Source organism: Salvelinus alpinus, chromosome 17 (assembly GCF_045679555.1).
Source record: "Salvelinus alpinus chromosome 17, SLU_Salpinus.1, whole genome shotgun sequence".
Taxonomy (NCBI): Eukaryota; Metazoa; Chordata; class Actinopteri; order Salmoniformes; family Salmonidae; genus Salvelinus; species Salvelinus alpinus.
The window spans coordinates 34,035,384-34,054,789 of NC_092102.1; the positions used below are offsets into that span (position 1 = coordinate 34,035,384).

At 42.1% G+C, this 19,406-nt stretch overlaps 1 pseudogene; it reads right to left on the reverse strand.

Moving 5' to 3' along the window:
• The window catches only part of LOC139541866 (nuclear pore membrane glycoprotein 210-like), a 58,517-nt pseudogene extending 50,904 nt beyond the window's left edge, over positions 1-7,613 (reverse strand).
• Between the last annotated feature and the right edge of the window lie 11,793 nt (positions 7,614-19,406).

Consider the following 19,406-nt stretch of genomic DNA (forward strand, 5'->3'; position numbering starts at 1 on the left):
AATATCCAAAACTTTGAACATTCCATGGAGCACCATTTAAATCCATTATTTAAAAAATGGAAAGAATATGGCACCACAACAAACCTGCCAAGAGAGGGCCGCGCACCAAAACTCACAGACCAGGCAAGGAGGGCATTAATCAGAGAGGCAACAAAGACACCAAAGATAACCCTGAAGGAGCTGCAAAGCTCCACAGGGAAGATTGGAGTATCTGTCCATAGGACCACTTTAAGCCTTACAATCCACAGAGCTGGGCTTTACAGAAGAGTGGACAGAAAAAAGACATTGCTTAAGAATAAGCAAACACGTTTGGTGTTCACCAAAAGGCATGTGGGAGACTCCCCAAACATATGGAAGAAAGTACTCTGGTCAGATGAGACTAAAATTGAGCTTTTTCGCCATCAAAGAAAACGCTATGACTGGCGCAAACCCAACACCTCTCATCACCCCAAGAACACCATACCCACAGTGAAGCATGGTGGTTGCAGCATCATGCTGTGGGGATGTTTTTCCATCGGCAGGGACTGGGAAACTTGTCAGAATTGAAGGAATGATGGATGCCCAAGGAATGATGGATGCAAGAATGGGCTGCCATCAGTCAGAATGTGGCCCAGAAGTTAATTGACAGCATGCCAGGGCAGATTGCAGAGGTCTTGAAAAAGAAGGGTCAACACTGCAAATATTGACTCTTTGCATCAAATTCATGTAATTGTCAATAAAAGCCTTTGACACTTATGAAATGCTTGTAATTATACTTCAGTATTCCATAGTAACATCTGACAAAAATATCTAAAGACACTGAAGCAGCAAACTTTGTGGAAATTAATATTTGTGTCATTCTCAACTTTTGGCCACGACTGTATGTGAACAACCCTTCCAATTAGTGGATTTGGCTATTTCAGCCACACTCGTTGCTGACAGGTGTATAAAATTGAGCACACAGCCATGCAATCTCCATAGACAAACAAAGATTGGCAGTAGAATGACCTTATTAAAGAGCTCAGTGACTCAACATGGTGCTGTCATAGGACGCCACCTTTCCAACAAGTCAGTTTGTCAAATCTCTGCCTTGCTAGAGCTGCCCCGGTCAACTGTAAGTGCTGTTATTGTGAAGTGAAAATGTCTAGGAGCAACAACGGCTCAACCGCAAAGTGGTAGGCCACACAAGCTTACAGGATGGGCCCGCCAAGTGCTGAAGCCCGTAACACGTAAAAATAGTCTGTCCTCTGGTACAACACTCACTACCAAGTTCCAAACTACCTCTTAAAGCAACGTCAGCACAAGAACGGTTTGTCAGGAGCTTCATGAAATGAGTTTCCATGGCCGAGCAGCCACACACAAGCCTAAGATCACCATCCGGAATGCCAAGAATCAGCTTGAGTGGTGTAAAGCTTGCCGCCATTGGACTCTAGAGCAGTGGAAACTCGTTCTCTGGAGTGATGAATCACCTTTTAACCATCTGGCAGTCTGACAGAAGAATCTGTGTTTGGAGGATGCCAGAAGAACGCTACCTGCCTAAAAGCATAGTGCCAGTTGTAACATTTGATGTTAGAGGAATAATGGTCTGGGGCTATTTTTCATGGTTCGGGCTAGGCCCCTTAGTTCCAGTGAAGGGAAATCTTAACACTACAGCATACAATGACATTCTAGACAATCGTGTGCTTCCAACTTTGTGGCAAGAGTTTGGGGAAGGCTCTTTCCTGTTTCAGCATGACAATGCCCCGTGCAAAAAGCGAGGTCCATACAGAAATGGTTTGTCGAGATAGGTGTGGAAGAACTTGACTGGCCTTCACAGAGCCCTGACCTTAACTCCATCCAACCCCTTTGGGATGAATTGGAACACCGACTGCGAGCCAGGCCTAATCGCCCAACATCAGTGCCCAACCTCAGTAATGCTTGTGGCTGAATGGAAGCAAGTCCCCGCAGCAATGTTCCAATAACTAGTGGAAAGCCTCCCCAGAAGAGCGGAGGCTGTTATTTAATGCAACGGAGGGACCAACTCCATATTAATGCCCATGATTTTGGAATGAGATGTTCGACGAGTTCGACACATGAAGTGTGTGTATGTATACATACAGTCCGGACTCCGACATTGCTCTTCCTAATAGTTCTAAATTCCATTATTTAACTTTTTTTAGACATGGCTAAAATTCAATGTAACAATGTATTTGAGAGACAACAGGTGCTCATTGTGCAAATGTATTAATGTTCTCAATAAACATTGGAGATTAAATATAATTCACATGTTGTCTACCATCTAAGCCAACCCCATCTGTTTTGCCCCATAGTTGTGTACATGTCGGTTTTGTTACTAAACACCCAACCCGTCTATAGCATTGGAGTAAACCGCCGATTTACACTATTACACAATGCTGTAAACCAGTGTTCTTCATTCCTTTTACTGGGCCCCACAGGGATGTACTTTTTTGTTCTAACCCAGCACTACCAATCCTGATTCAGCTAATCAAGGGAAATGTTTCAACATATAGTTAATAGGGCTGACTTGTGCACTACACTGAGTAGATTGTCTGCTGAAGCTTTTAGGCTAAATCACCTCAACTTCCAAGGACCAAAGCATAACAAGTCCTTATCAATAAGAGTTTAGAGAATCTATAAGGCTCTTATCTCAATTCAACCATCATGAACTAGTTGATGAGCAAGTAGTAGCACTGTACCCATTCATGTTAGCCTCATATCATGCTGCTTCAAAAAGGACACAAAGGCTATTTGACCAAAAGCTTAGCCACAATAAACAGACATTTGCATTGACACCAAGTAAGCAGATGTTCTCTCTTCATTCAAGCAGGTACTCTACTTCAGTGGTTCCCAACTTTTCTTTTGCTCTACCCTTGATGTACCTACCCCCCCCCCCCCCCCCCCCCATGTGAATTTTACCAGTAAGCCTGTGGTTTCATGAGTCTTCAAGTATCCCCTGTGGATAGGCCAAGTACCCCCAGGGGTCCTACTACACCTGGTTAGAAACCCCTGCTCTACTCACCGACATCCTCAACCAGTATGATGCTGGTGAGTCTGGAGGAATGTGTGGAGCAGGCTTGGAGAACAGCTCTCTGGGAACACTGTCTGCTGAGGTCAGCCTCTACAGCCTCGATGCTGGCCACCTCTGGTCTGGTGGAAGACCTGGAGGTACGAAAGGTACTGTATTCAGACGCTCTGGGGACAATATACGTTTATAGATAAATACTTATATTTATTCAAAACAAACGCATTTTGCTTTCATCTGGTTGCTTTCTGTCCTCTTCAGCAAAACCTGGTGAGCATAAATCGGTCTAATAAATCAGATTTTGCCCAAGGACATGTTGGAAGCTGTTATCTAATGACAGGAAAGAATAAAATCTGTTTTGACAGGAAATGTATATGATTGATGAGGCACAGATTCTAAAATGAAAGGCATAAAGTTGATTGAGTATTTATAAACTTGTACCGTCAGCTCTTGTACCGTCAGCTTTAAGTCACTCAAATATTACTCGAATAAACATTAGACATGGCAAAATGTATAGAATTGAAAGAAAATGAGCTTTAACCCACAAAATGTTCTCTGCACCACATAGGCAAAATGTGTAGAATTGCAGGAAATAAGCTTTAAACCTGCTAAATTCTCTCACCCAAAAAGAGTGGTACAGTGCTTGTGCCCATAAAAATAGAAGTGGCGTGCGCAGGGGGGGACGTTCTCCAATGTAGGCAGGGGGGCCTGAGTGAAAAAGTTTGGGAACACCTGCGGAACCCCTGCTCTAGCGGATACCGGACAGTTTATGGGGGGCATGTGGCAGGTGCTCATGGTGTGCATGAGCCCAAGTAGGTTATTTTCAATGCATGGTCATGGGTGTTAGATTGTATCCAACCCAAAACTATAGCTTTAATAAAGAACTTTACTTTCCATTAAACAAATTCTTTCTGATTTCAGATTTACTTGACTATATGCCACAGTGTAGCAGTTCATGTTGTAACGCGTCCCACACGACCTATGAGTAAGATATGAAAGACGATACCTGCGGGGACCAAGCAATACAGTTGTCTGTTTCCTAGCGATAATCTCTTTTTACAGATATTCACTTACCATCTGTAACAGGCCTTCAGTTGCTTCCAATGTGAAGTATATTCTGGTGCTTCGGGCAAGTGGTAATAACACTGGGGATATTCAACTTTGATGAGGCACTTGTGGTGTGAATTGAACTTGATTTGAACAAAAACACTGATAGCGTGATCAGCGCAAAAATCGCAATTTCCGACAGCCAGATAGATTGCAGGTACTGCTATTATCAATAGAAAATAATACAAAATAAAATATGTTAGAGGTTATAGCCAACTAGCCTACAGTGCAATAATTGTATATTTCTTCCATCCTCAATTATCCTAGTTTCCGACACTGAGTGATCACCACGGGGTAACATAATCGTTACAATGAACTAACATGACTACTGTAACCATTTCCTTCAGCAAACATTAGAACCGTTGATAGTTACCTTAGTTTCAATTTCTGACAATAATGGAGAGCGGCAGCCGCATAACTATAATAATTTCGCCGGTTCCTAAAAATGTACGCCTTCAAATCTCTTGGATAAAATATACAGCAGACCTTCCCCTACCATCTAAGTTTAGAATAAAAAGTAATTTCAACAAAAATGATGTAGAAATACCCGCCATTACAAATAATTAGAGCTGGAGCGTGCATGCTGGCTGGGAGTCAGTTGACGTCATTTACAAAGTAAAGTAGTGGATGTGATGCGATGATGACGCTTGGTCTTAAAGATGCAGTAGTGCTCAGCTTTTAGCCCACCAACAACATGCAGCGAGCGACCTACAGTATGTATCATTACCACCACAACTGACACATACTTAATATATTTTGTAATTTTCTACTCCCTATATATAGCCATGTTATTTTCACTCGTTCTTTTTATTCACTGTGTATTTATTCCTCGTGTCACAATTGTTTATGTACATGTTTTATTATTTATCTTATCTTTAACTCAGCATGTTTGGAAATGGACCTGTAAGTAAGCATTTTCCTGTTCGTCTACACCTGTTATTCAGGAAGCAAGTGTGAAATAAAATTGGATTTGACTATGCAGCTGAGCCATCTATTGAGGGAGAGCTCAATCAGTTTGATCATCAGGTGAATTATGGATGTTTGTTATAACAACAGGGCTATTATGTACAGGTGTGACTGGGACGGGTTACCATATCCCTAGGGTAGCCAATCTCAAGATATTCAACTACTGGTAGTCTGATACATAGAGTTCTACTGATACAAGCAATTATAGTGTGGTTTCAAAACACAGATTGTACTCATGTCTGTTTCTCTTTGACCCCAGACTTCTGGGGATCACTGTACAGCATTAGTTAGTGAGTAGTGAATCATTCATTGTGAATGTTGTTCATGAGGTCCGCAGGTGTAAACGACTTTCAGTAACCCAATTCTTCCTCTAACTACCAGCCTCTCTGTCTCTATTTCTCACCAGTCACCACCAGCAGAGGACATGCATGTCCTATGGATTACCCATTTTATATTAGTTAGTGCCAATCTAAACCATGGCGTTAGTTGACACTGAAATGGGAACATAATATAGCTGGCCCCAACCACTTACGACTAGACGAGTTGAGTAAATTAGCTGGGAGCAAGAGAGGACGGCTCATGATAATAATAATACATAAGACTAACTGTTTCGGCTGGGAAGCATGCGGAGGCCTTTAAGAGGTCTGTGTTTGATCTTCCTGAAGTATTTGCTCCAGTGGTGGCTGGTGGCACCTTAATTGGGACGGAACGGTAGCCTAGTGGTTAGAGTGTTGGACTAGTAACCGAAAGGTTGCAAGTTCAAATCCCTGAGCTGACAAGGTACAAATCTGTTGTTCTGCCCCTGAACAGGCAGTTAACCTGCTGTCATTGAAAATAAGAATTTGTTCTTAACTGACTTGCCTAGGTAAATAAAAAACATAGCACTTTTCAAGGACCCAAAACAGACTGAATGAAGGGAAAGAGTGTGATTAGTCAGTGTATGGGGAGGGTTTGGATACGAACCTGGTTTAGGATAAGGGGCAGATTGGGTTTAGGATATGAACCCGATTTAAGGTGGCCTGCTGTGGTGGAACGGAGTGTGCGTGGATTGGTAGGGGAGAAGAAGGTCTGACAGGTAGGGGCCAGCTTTGTAGGTCAGAAGGAGGATCTTGTAATCAATGCGTTGGTAGCCAGTGGAGTTCACGGAGGACAGGGGTGATGTGAGGAGTCGGGCTGCATAGTTTTGAACCAGTTGGAGGTTATGGATGAAGCTTGAGTTGATGCCGGAGAGTAGTGGCAGGACGGGAGAGGGAAGGGAATGCAGTGAATGGACTGGAGACCATTCCATTCATTACGTTCCAGCCATTACTATGAGCCCATCCTCCCCAATTAAGGTGCCACCAGCCACCACTGGAGCAAATACTTCAGGAAGATCAAACACAGACCTCTTAAATGCTTCCCAGGCAAAACAGTTCAGAAGAGTTTGTGCATATATCATGATGACATTTTGTGACGTTTTTGTTAGTTTTGGACTTCGGTAAGGGGTTTTTCGGCTGTTCGGGCACACTACACATTTGTAAAATAGCTTAAAGTCTGGGTAGAATGGGTGGGAGGTAACACAATAAGTATGTCTGCAAGAATACAAGGAGAGTGTAGTCTTTTGACCTTTTATTGAAACAGGTTTGTTGGTCTTTTGTAGGCTTCAAATGATGAGAAATGTCACAGCTGATGAAAGATGGTTTGTCTAGGAACAAACAGAGGAAACAATCACTTAACATCAAGGTATAAAGGTTAAATTAGCACTATTAAGTCAGGAGGTAACGAGAAACAATATAAAAGGATAACTTTGCCTTGGCCGCCACACTGCATTCATACGATAATCATTGTCAGTGAACGCAGCTCTGCGGTTACATGTTGGTTTGCCACCTCAACCTGCCTCTCTCGCACCGGACACTTCCAGTCTCCAGCAACATGGGCACCCCTACAGTTGACACACACAACTTTTCCCACCGAAACTACACAATCCTCTGTCCCATGCCCTACTGCACACTTTCTACATCTTGGAATCTCCCTCCAAACACACTTCTGTGACATGACAATAAACGTGGTCCCAAAAACACTGCAGTAGATTCGGCACAAAAGCTCTAACAGGATAACTGATATATCCTAGCATGACATTGTCAGGTAAAGACTGATTCAGAACTTAAAAGGACAGACTGTGACACTTCTGTTTCACCACACTCCCCACCTGGCCTGTGTCAAACCAAACGATGGGAGTCACAAACACTTAAAGCTACCCGAGAAATCACTCCTTTCAATGGTGCCTTATTCCTAAGAGCAAGGTAAGAAACAGATCTTGACCGAGTTGCGTGGCATGGAAACAAACATCACAAGTGCACTTCAGGTTACCTTTGGGTTACCTTCCATGTCCATCGATGCAAGGCTTGTGCCCTGAGCTCCTCGCAACACCTTCCACCTCACTTAAATCTCCCTCATTCACTTCCATTTCACCTCCAGAGCTCGGTCTGGTGGACATCTCACTCTGTTTGTACTTGATCCCAGTCTTCTTCGACACGCCATCTCCACTTTTAATCGCCATCTTCATCAAATTAAGATTCAATCTCTTCTTCAATTCTCTTCTTCCTCTTCCATTCCTACTCCGAAATCAACCTTTCCTTGTTCCTGTCCCAATATTGCTCTTCTTCCGGATTTGCTAGCGGCCCTGTGGCATGCCGACTTAACTCCATCTCCCTAGTCAGTCAGCTGACCGTTCATCAATTCTGGGACAGGGTTCCGGTCTGGAAGCCCGCTTTTGACTGCACCTACAGTATTGACCCTTGGCACTCACATCTGTAGCCATTAAGTGCTTTGATAGGCTGGTCATGGCTCACATCAACACCATCATCTAAGAAACCCTAGACCCACTCCAATTTGAATAACGCCCCAATAGATCCACAGATGATGCAGTCTCTATTGCACTCCACACTGCCCTTTCCCACCTGGACAAAAGGAACACCTATGTGAGAATGCTATTCATTGACTACAGCTCAGCGTTCAACACCACAGTGCCCTCAATGCTCATCAATAAGCTAAGGACCCTGGGACTAAACACCTCCCTCTGCAACTGGATCTTGGACTTCCTGATGGGCCGCCCCCAGGTGGTAAGGGTAGGTAACAACACATCCGCCACGCTGATCCTCAACACAGGGGCCGCTTAGGGGTGCGTGCTCAGCCCCCTCCTGTACTCCTTCTTCACTCATGACTGCACGGCCAGGCACGACTCCAACACCATCATTAAATTTGCCGATGACACAACAGTGGTAGGCCTGATCAATGATAACAACGAGACAGCCTATAGGGACAGCCTATAGGGAGGAGGTCAGAGACCTGGCCTTGTGGTGTCAGGACAACAACCTCTATCTCAACGTGATCAAGACAAAGGAGATGATTGTGGACTACAGGAAAAAGAGGACTGAGCACGCCCCCATTCTCATCGACGGGGCTGCAGTGGAGCAGGTTGAGAGCTTCAAGTTCCTTGGCGTCCACATCACCAACAAACTAACATGGTCCAAGCACACCATGACAGTCGTGAAGAAGGCACAACAAAACATATTCCCCCTCAGGAGACTGAAAAGATTTGGCATGGGTCCTCAGATCCTCAAAAGGTTCTACAGCTGCATTATCGAGAGAATCCTGTCTGGTTGCATCAATGCCTGGTATGGCAACTGCTCGGCCTCCGACTGCAAGGCACTACAGAGGGTAGTGCGAACGGCCCAGTACATCACTGGGGCCAAGATTCCTGCCATCCAGGACCTCTAGACCAGGCGGTGTCAGAGGAAGGCCCTGAAAATTGTCAAAGACTCCAGCCACCCTAGTCATAGACTGTCTCTCTGCTACCACACGGCAAGCGGTACCAGAGGGCCAAGTCTAGGTCCAAGAGGATTCTGAACAGCTTCTACCCTCAAGCCGTAAGACTCCTGAACATCTAGTCAAATAGCTACCCAGACTATTCACATTGCCCCCCCCCCCTCCTCCCCTCTCCACAACACTGCCACTCTCTGTGTCATCTATGCATAGTCACTTTAAATAACTCTACCTGCATGTACATACTACCTCAACTAACCGGTGCCCCCGCACATTGACTCTGTACCGGCACCCCCCTGTATGTATTGTTATTTTTTACTGCTCCTCTTTAATTACTTGTTACTTTTATCTCTTATTCTTATCTGTATTTTTTAACGGCACTATCAGTTAGGGGCTCGTAAGTAAGCATTTCACTGTAAGGTCTACTACACCTGATGTATCCGGCGCATGTGACTAATAAGATTTGATTTGATATTCCATAAAAAATCTGCCGTTTCCAGCTACAATAGTCATTTACAACATTAACAATGTCTACACTGTGTTACTGATCAATTTGATGTTATTTTAATGGACAGAAATTGTGCTTTTCTTTCAAAAACAAGGACATTTCTAAGTTACTCCAAACTTTGGAACGGTAGTGTACATTTTATCTCAATAATGTTTTTACTTATCTATTTTTTTCTTTTTTTTCTTAAAACTGCATTGTTGGTTAAGGCCTTGTAAGTAAGCATTGCACTGTAAGGTCTACACCTGTTGTATTCGGAGCATGTGACAAATAACATTTGATTTGATTTAACTGAATCACGGCCAAGAAAGATAATTCCCATTGATGGCCCCATAGGGAATTCAAATTTGATCTTCTTAGATCCTCTACTAAGAGAATGTGTCCACACTCTTAATGCAACATGAAGAGGCGATCTGATAAACACTGTACAAAAAAATGTCATTTTGTACAGTCACTGAACTATCTTAATCAACTTTTGGCTCTGCATGGTCATTATCATAGGATACAGGTATTGCAAAAAGTCTCATTATTTTCCTTTCATTACTAGGCAAAGGTGAAGCAAATGTTTCAAGTCAAAGTACCTAGTGTACCATTGGATGCTGCTGAGGGGTATAATAATGGAATTGAACACAATTGAAATAGCTGTCAGTGACATCTAGGGGTGGAAACGGGTGTACTGCATGCAGTTGGACACAGCACCTGGTAAGATACATGGCAAGGTTAGTTGCTTACACAACAGTGGAGGCTGCTGAGGGGAGGACGGCTCATAATAATGGCTTGAATGGAGTCAGTTAATTTTTTTATTTATCCTTTATTTAACTAGGCAAGTCAGTTATGAACAAATTCTTATTTACAATGACAGCCTACCCTGACCAAACCCTTACCCAAAAAAGGGGGATACCTAGTCAGTAGTACAACTGAAATGTTCTTCCACATGGCCCTCTGAATCAGAGAGGTGCAGGGGGCTGCCATAATCAACATCCACATTGGCGCCCGGGGAACCGAACCAGGGACTGTAGTAATGGCTCTTGCACCAAGCTGCAGTGCCTTAGACCACTGCATCACTCAGGAGTACAGGAATGATGTGTTTCCATGTGGTTGATACCATTCCATTAACTCCATTCCAGCCATTATTATGAGCCGTCCTCACCTCAGCATCCTCCACTGTTGTGTTGGCTATTATCACTAACCTTGCCATGTATTTACCAGGTGCTGTATTCAACTACATGCAGTGCAACCTTTACCACCCCTAGATGTCACTGACAGCTATTTTAATTGTGTTCTTCAGAGCCTCCAAATGTGCAGGAATGGGTCATTCAGCACTCTCTGGGAGTAACATTTTTATGTCGATATACTATCTAGAGATATACCATTATATTATAAACTATTTTGTCTGAAGTTGGGTGCTTTGAAACATTGTTGTTCTTCTATTCCATTCAATTCAATTCTATTCTATTCAATTCTATTCTATATATCTAATAGATAGTTCATTTCTACTGCCCCTAAAGGAGAAAATCCTCATTCTCAGGAGAAAAACAGACTCACTAATCATGGGGAACATTCATCTGTATGGCAGCACTAATTATGTGTTTGTTTACTTATTTATATTTTACTAGAGGGTTGCAATTAAGGGATCTCATTTTTTATGCAAATCTGGCCAAGGGCTATACATTGGAGGAGAGGCAAGAGATTAGTAATTCTAGGGATAAAAAATGTATTTTTCACATGCTTCGTAAACAACAGGTGTAGACTAACAGTGGAATGCCTACTTATGGACCCTTCCCAACAATGCAGAGAGAAAGAAAGAGAAATAATAGAAAAATAATAACAATACTAACGATAAGCAGTGGTGGATAATGCAATGCTGTACGGTCCAAAACAGAGACATGATCACAGTGTCTAACTGCCACCTGTGCCAAAGAGGGAGACAATAATTTGCAGTCAAGCAGTAGGAGCTATAATCAAGTCAGAGTTATTTTACAAGAAAGGTCCATCATACATGCACAGCACGTGCTCTCTCCAAGGAATATCAGTCACATGACAAGACACTGGAAGAGATGATGGTTCAATTGAAATGAGGGGACTGTATCTTATCACACCAATTAACCCTTGAGTATAACAGAGAGGATGAAAACAGAACTGGTTTAGTAAAATGACATCATGTTAGACACTGTCTTGACTCAGGGAATAAACAATGAGCCAGATGTTACCTCAATACACCAAGATGAGACCACTGTTCTTGTCTTTAACCTTAATCACAAGGTCACAATACTACATGTGTTCATTGTATGTGAACTCATTTGTTGGCATTGCAGCTTATGACTTCATGAGTTAACACTCATGGACTGATACCAGATTTTTATCATACAGTCTGAATTCATCTCTCTATGTCTCCTGATTCCACAGTGTATCCTCTTTCTCTTTGATCCTGTTACCACAATGTTCAGCCCAGATTGTGTGCTGGTTTCTTGGACACTGACAGATGCACAGCGTGATTAACAGCAACAGTTGACTTGATGTGTTTTACATAATGTCGTGCCGTGCCAGAGATGACATATTGTATTAGTCAGAGAACATTAACAATGAGATCACATCGTTGACTGCTGGCGTCGTTGCGTTCCAGTTAAAATGGTTGGTGAGATTGCAATCCTCCAGTCCAATACATGCTTAAAGGGGCCATCTGCAGTTCGGACTTAATCAAAGTGTAACCCCGCCACTGATTTGGTAAACAGCTGAGGCATGGGGCTGGAGAAATCTAACCACTCTCAAACTCATAGAGCTATGGATACAAGGACGGACTATGATATAACATTTTTAGTTTTAACTATGTTTTGAGGCTATACAGTGTTTACTGTAAACAATTTACAACACAGTTGTGGTACTGTATCCTTGTGCACATAACTTTGATCATGACCAGACTTTATTGCTTCTAAATATTTGTATATTCTGACTGAAAAGGGAAGACATATTGGTGTTGGAATGGCTTTGAATGGTTTCTAGACAGCATGGCAAGATTTGATAGAGGTATGGTGACACCTTAGAAGATGGTGAAACGTCTTTTACTTGTTTGACTTAACATCTTTGTGAAGATGTAATTCCGAGGGGTGTGTGTGGGCAGTGTTGGTGCAGAGGTCTGGTACAGTGTGTAACGTCTTAGCAACAGGAAAACAATATCTAAAAGTCATGCAGTGTATCTGTAAGCAATTCCCCAGCGGGACTGCCCCTCACGTCTAGACAACAATAGAGCTGAATACCAGAATGACCTCATGAAAAAACTCATAGGGCCTGTGATGTGGGGCTGGTTCTTTGCCTTGGAGAGATTGGCCTGTGATCTCCTCAGTCACATTCTGCTTGGCAGTGTTTGCAACCAAGCTACCATGAACTAGATCCAAGGACAAAAAAAGGGGGAGGTCTCAAATGGCAGGAGAAAAAAACACTAAAACCTTTTAGCAATGAGTTTCCTGTGTTTTTGATCATGTTTTCGGAGGGGAATTCTACAAATGGCATGGTTCCTAGTTTCTGAAAATGTATGTAGGCTGGTTTTAAACTGTAAGAGGTTGTCTGTCACAGAGGCAAATGTGGATTTGGTTGGGAGCACTGTGATTAAAATTCTATATTTTGGACAAATATTTGGATTTGTTTAAATTACATGCACCGCAGAAATCAAATGTTCTCTAATACAGCCTCAAACCACAGGCCACCCACCCCCATATTTGACATTCTGATACTGTAACTACATGATTATTTAGCTCCTTCTGGCATTTGTAGCTGGAGTGCCTATAGGACTTTGTCAGTCCATGAGAGAAAACATCAACAGGGTACTGTGGTTAGAGCTTTGCGATAGTAATGGAAAAGGTGCCGGTTTGAATCCCTAAGCTAACATGTGAACAATCTGTTGTTCTGCACTTGAGCAAAGCAGTTAAACCCCCTGGGTGCCCAATATGGCAGCCACCTGCACCTCTCCTCTTCAGAGGGGTTGGGTTAAAAGTGAGAGTCAAGTTTTGGTTGGACCTTGTGTGCAATTGATGATTAAAAGAAATGCGTCCCCTATCACAACAGGTGCCTTGTACTTCTTGGTGTTAACAGGTAGTCTATATTTTGGAGAAGTATTTTGATTTGTTTCAATTACATGCACTGCAGAAATCAAATGTTCTCTAATACAGCCTCAAACCAAAGGCCACCCACCTTCTTGGTGTTAACAGGTAGTTGTCATTGGTTAGCATGCTTTGTTTACTTTCAGAAGGAGTTCGCAGGTTATGAGAAGTCGGAATAAACTTTAGATTGGTCGCAACCCACTCCCCCCCAAAAAAGCTTTAGATTGGTCGCAACCCACTTCCCCCAAAAAAAGCTTTAGATTGGTCGCAACCCACTCCCCCCCAAAAAAGCTTTAGATTGGTTGCAAAAACAAATAATTTTTTGGAGTCTCGTTTTGGTGTCATCTCACTGTGAGGCGCAATAAAGAGTGTGCTGTAGGTAGACCTCATTAAAGGTGTTAAAATGCTGTGAAATCAAGTTTTGCCTCAGGGAGACATTCTGTGTGTTTCAAGAGAAGCTAAACAAGGTAAAGAGGTGGGACTACAGTAGCATAGGTGATCACCAATAAACCAATGGCAATAGTCAATGAAGAGGTTCTGATATTTCTTAATTTCTTTATTTTTATTGTTGGGATTTGTTTGTATTGTTTTGTATTGTTAGGTATTACTGCACTGTTGGAGCTAGAAACATAAGCATTTTGCTACACCTGCGATAACATCTGAAAAATAAGTGTACGAGAATAATAACATTTGATTTGAGATATGCCATAAATTTTAGCCAATAAAAGATGATTTCACATCTATCAAAATGCTTATTGTGACAACAAAGAGTTTACATCTTGATTGTCACATATACGTTCAAACCAAATACTGCAAGGCTCAAAACCGTGAACACACTGTTGTAATGTGGAGCTGTATTCTCTGGGACAGAAAGGTGGATTTAGAGAGCTGCATTCAAGGTGTATAAATAGATTTAGAGAGCTGCATTCAAGGTGTTAAAACCCTTTACATGTACTTAGTTCCATGCTTTGAATTCCCTTGCTATTTCCATGGTGCCGGCATTAAGTGGAAATAGCTGAAAAGCTTTTGTATTTTGCAGCTCCATGCACTCGTAATCATAGACAATAGTGGATAATCTCACTAAAACATTTCCATGTGTTCCCAGTGTGATATATTCGGACTTTTGTTTATTTAACAAATGTAAAAACCTAGTAGATATATTTCTTCATCTTCATCGATATAGGAGTTCACATAGGGGTATCAGTGGTAAACACCGGAAAACTATTGTGGTTCATATTATATGTGGTGTAGAATACAGGCCTAAGTCTCTATCTTGCCCTCTATCTGTTTTCATTCTGTTCATCCCATTCAGTAAAATATATTCATTGTTACTATTAAGAATGGATGAAATATCACCCTTTATATTTCTGTCACTTTCGACAAAAATAAATGGACTAATATGGGCAAAGTTAAAAGATTTAACATTTTGTAAAACTGTAACATCCTGTAAATTATATTCACTCTTAATTTCCCTTTGTGTAGCCCCCTGCAGTGCCACATTACGCTGTCTTTACTGGGCTGCTTTAAAGACTTCCTCCCCTCACTTCATCATTGACCTACAGTACTGCTCTCTCTCTGAAAGGCAAGGGGGCTCGCTGTTAGAACAGATTGTGGGACTCTAACATTTTATTGACCAATAACCTACAGCTGTGTGTGGCAATGTGGCTGCCAGACCTGAATGGGACTGTAATGTTGCCCGCTGGTACTAGGATTTTTATGTACCTATCTCATTTACTTATGTTAATATTCATGATTTGTACTTTTTCATGGGTGTTTTTCAAAAATAGTACAGTGGAAACAATGTGTATGCATGAGTCAGATTCTGCACACTCAATAGGGCCTAGTGACATTAGACATGCAATCAGGTGATAATAGACAACACTAAAAGGATGAGGCAATAGACATCTTACAACCCGACAGTATATGTGACTATTGTGGACTTGTAGCTGGGGATCCCCTCTCCACCTGTTCAAACAGAGATGAGAGGTCAGCACATTGTGTCGCGCAACGGGCAGATAACATTAACACCTGCTGCACTCAGGGGGCCCCTAGCAGACAATGATGTCACAGTCAATGATGTCTACTTCAATTAAAATAATGTAAATATACAGATACTACACAACACAGCTCAGTTCTTCCCTGGTGAGAATGACCTAATTCTGGTCAGAAGAAAGTTGTTATAAACAGCTGATAAACCCCTCCCAAAGTTCTTTGAGAAAATGTGTAATGGTGGAAAGTGCTGGAGAGTTTCCGGAGGGATCCCTGAGTAAACTGGCCCAATTAGGTGGATTATTAAGAGGCAGGGACTGAAGGCGGTAGGGTGGGTGAATTACTATTGGCAGAAGTCACCATTCAGACATGCATGACTGGGTAATAACAACAGAGCGGGGTGCAATTACCTTTCCCAAATCAGCCCTGTGTCAGATCAGGTTACCCTGCGCTGAGAGGCTTTACGGCAGCCAGGTCGCCCACTGGGAGCCTCAGACGAGCATTCAAAGGTCAACTACAGTGGAGCAGCCTGCCTCTCTTGCCACGGCTTGTTACATGATGACGTCTTTCATAAGTCACATGTGCCAAAGGTCGCAAACTTGCTTAGATAAATCTGAATTATGATGATGTCAAGGTTATTTTGAGAATTTGGTTAAACGTCCGGAATTGGTAATTAACAGGTAATCAATCTATGGTAACTTTAGTTATTTATACTCAAGTAACTTAAAAAAAGAATATATATATAGCATACATTTTGTATATCTGTGTCCATTTTGTTCATGAGTTTCTACTGGATATACCATATGGTTCAAGAGAAAATAGCCTAATTCATGAAAAAAGCATCTAATCAACAATGGCATTATTTTCAATGAACTCTTCCATCTTTTGACTTTTTTCACAACTGCCACCAGTTTGGCACCAAAACATTTACAACAAAGACATTTGGCCTTTTCTTGTTTAGAGAAATGTCTCTTCTTTGTACGCTCTTCTCCGTTCTTCTCGATATCCTCCATTTAGTAAGGAAGCACAAGTGTATCCTACCACGGAAGAGTTTTGATATCTGACACACCCCTTTGAATCAGCTGTTGTATTGTCGGAGGAGAAAAGCATGCACACGTTTAAAAACGATATGCTACTTATCCTTTTATCTATAAAATGTCTTGCACAACTAACTAAATTCGTTTTTATAACTTTACACATTTATTTAGGGATCCACCGCTGAAGCGCGAGCGGAGAAGGAGTTTCTCATAAAATCGCATTTTTGTCCACGTTCACTCCTCGCATAATCATGATGATAATAATCAGGATGAAAAGACAACATGATCAAGCATGAAGTCTTTAGGGTGTTAAGCTACATATTGCTTTAAGTCTGTTCGCACTACAAAAGTTCAGTTAGACTTCATTACACAAATAGTAGGTGGTCTTGTGTTATACAATCTGCATCGAATGTACCATGGCTCCAGAGCAAAAGCAGACTTAAACTCAATTTCCTCCCCTGGTGTGCATTTTCATTTGTGTCATTATGCGGCTAAACAGTTCCTACTTCTCAAATCCCTCCCGTTGTGTCTCAAATCACAACGGACTCTGTTCTCCAAACAGTAGTGCACTGCTTTTGACCACAGCCACATTTGGGGCCCTGGTCAAAAGTAGTGCACTATTTAGGAAATAGCAGGGTAGTTGAGAGGCATTTGGTGTTGGTTTTAATTGCGGCCAGGGGTCTGGAGCAAGGAGTAGAGTGACACCGTGCAGGCTCCCCCAGCATTAGTGAGCTGAGCTCCACAGCCAGTTAGCTCATGGGCTCAGGTCATTAAAACACCAGAGACGGCATGGCTGCCAGGCACACCCCAGGCTGAGATCACAGTCCAGCTCTGAGCTCTGGACCAGAAGAAAATCTGTGTTTGTTCCCTGGGCGGTCACGACATTGGTATGTAGTCAGTCACAATACAAGTGGACACAATGTGAGTGGATGGACTTGACCTGTACTGGACAACATCAATGGATGCTGGCAAGATAGACTATGGGGTAAATGTTTTACCCAGTTACAGGATAGCAGTGAACAACACTTTGGGTCATGGATTACACTTGTACGAATTTGTTTATAACACAGTTTGTTAAACCAGTGAAGCCTGATTTAGGTGATTTCTCAAAATGAAAAAGCTTGCCATCTTCATTGTGTCTCTATACAAGGGCAATCTGCTGAGATTTTCTGTACTATACTAGCTCTATACTATACTCTGTACTATACTAGTACTATACTAGCACTATACTCCTGGCAGGTAGCCTAGCGAGTAGAGCATTGGGACAGTAACCGAAAGGTTTCTTGTTTTAATCCTCAAGCCGGCAAGGTGGAACAATCTGCCATTCTGCCCTTGAGCAAGACAGTTAACCCCCACAACAACTGCTACCCGAACGCCGATAACGTCGATTAAGGCAGCACCTCTCTGATTCAGAGGGGTCGGGTTAAATGAAGAAGACACTTCAGTTGTGCAACTGACTAGGTACACCGTTACCCTTTCCCTACTACATCAGATCAATAGTCCAGAGGAAGACATATGATCTCCATATTGTTTTCCCTTTTCAACAATGTGCACACAAAAACAAATGCTGGAACCATTGACTCATCCATGTCATTGATTTATAGTGGGGGTGTCCCTAAAATAAAGCCACCAATGGCACCATAAATCCCCTTGTGTTTGTCTGATCAATCTATCCATTCACTAAGGGGACTTTTGTCTCTAGGATCATTCTCACTGATGGCCCCCATGACCCCTAAATAAGATAAAACAGACTGGCTCGAGGTGTGTGTCAGACAGTGATGGAGTTGGTGGTTGCTGACCTCTACTTGAGGGTTATTTCAATCAATCAATCAATCAATCAAGCAATAAAATGTATTTATAAAGTCCTTTTTACATCTGCAAATGTCACAAAGTGCTGTACAGAAATCCAGCCTAAAATCCCAAACAGCAAGCAATGCAGATGTAGAAGCAGGGTGGCTAGGAAAAACTCCAGAGGTTTCAGAGGATAGTCAACATCACAGGCGTTTCCTCTCTGCTGCATCCTAGACGTAACATAAAAAAATAAAAATCCGTGACTTTCGATTAGTATGATATGTTTCCAATTTGAATTCCAATTTGTTTAGACTAACGTTAGCCAGGTGACTAGATTGCTAATGCTACTGTTAGCTAGGTGGCTAACGTTAGCTAGGCTAGTGGTTAAGGTTAGAGGTTAGTGTTAAGGTTAGGAGTTAGGTTAAAGGGTTAAAGTTAGGTTTAGGAAAGGGTTAGGTAACAAAGTAGCTAAATAGTAGGAAGTAGTTGCAAAGTTGCTAAATAGTTAAAATGCTTAAGTTGCCCATGATGATATTTGAACGCGCAACCTTTGGGCTGCTAGACGTTCACGTTATACACCTACCCATCCAACCTGACCAACCACCCTACTTTAGTTTTTGCCTTAAAGGGAAACTTGTGGATTTTTGGCAATGAAGCCTTTTATATACTTCCCTAGAGTGATGAATTCATTAATACCATTTTTATGTCTCTACATCCAGTATGAAGAAAGTTAGAGGAATGTGTTGCGAGCCAACGCTAACTAGCATTAGCGCAACAACTGGAAGTCTATGGTATCTACTAGCGTGCAGCAATTACACTAACGCTAGTTAGCAACTTCCTTCAAACTGCACACAGATAGATAAAAATGGTCTCCACAAGTTCATCTCACTTTGGGGAAGTAGATAAAGGGCTTTTTTGCCAAAATCCTGAAGTATTCCTTTAAGTAACATTCTTTATTTTATGTAACTATACCAAGTCTAATATATATACTATTTTGATTGTCCCGGATTTATGTTGATGATTAGGTCTAGTCTATGAGACCAGGATGTCCTCTCAGGTAGACAGAGATTGGGCAAAATCTAATCAACGCTTCAGTCACGTGTCTGTCTTTT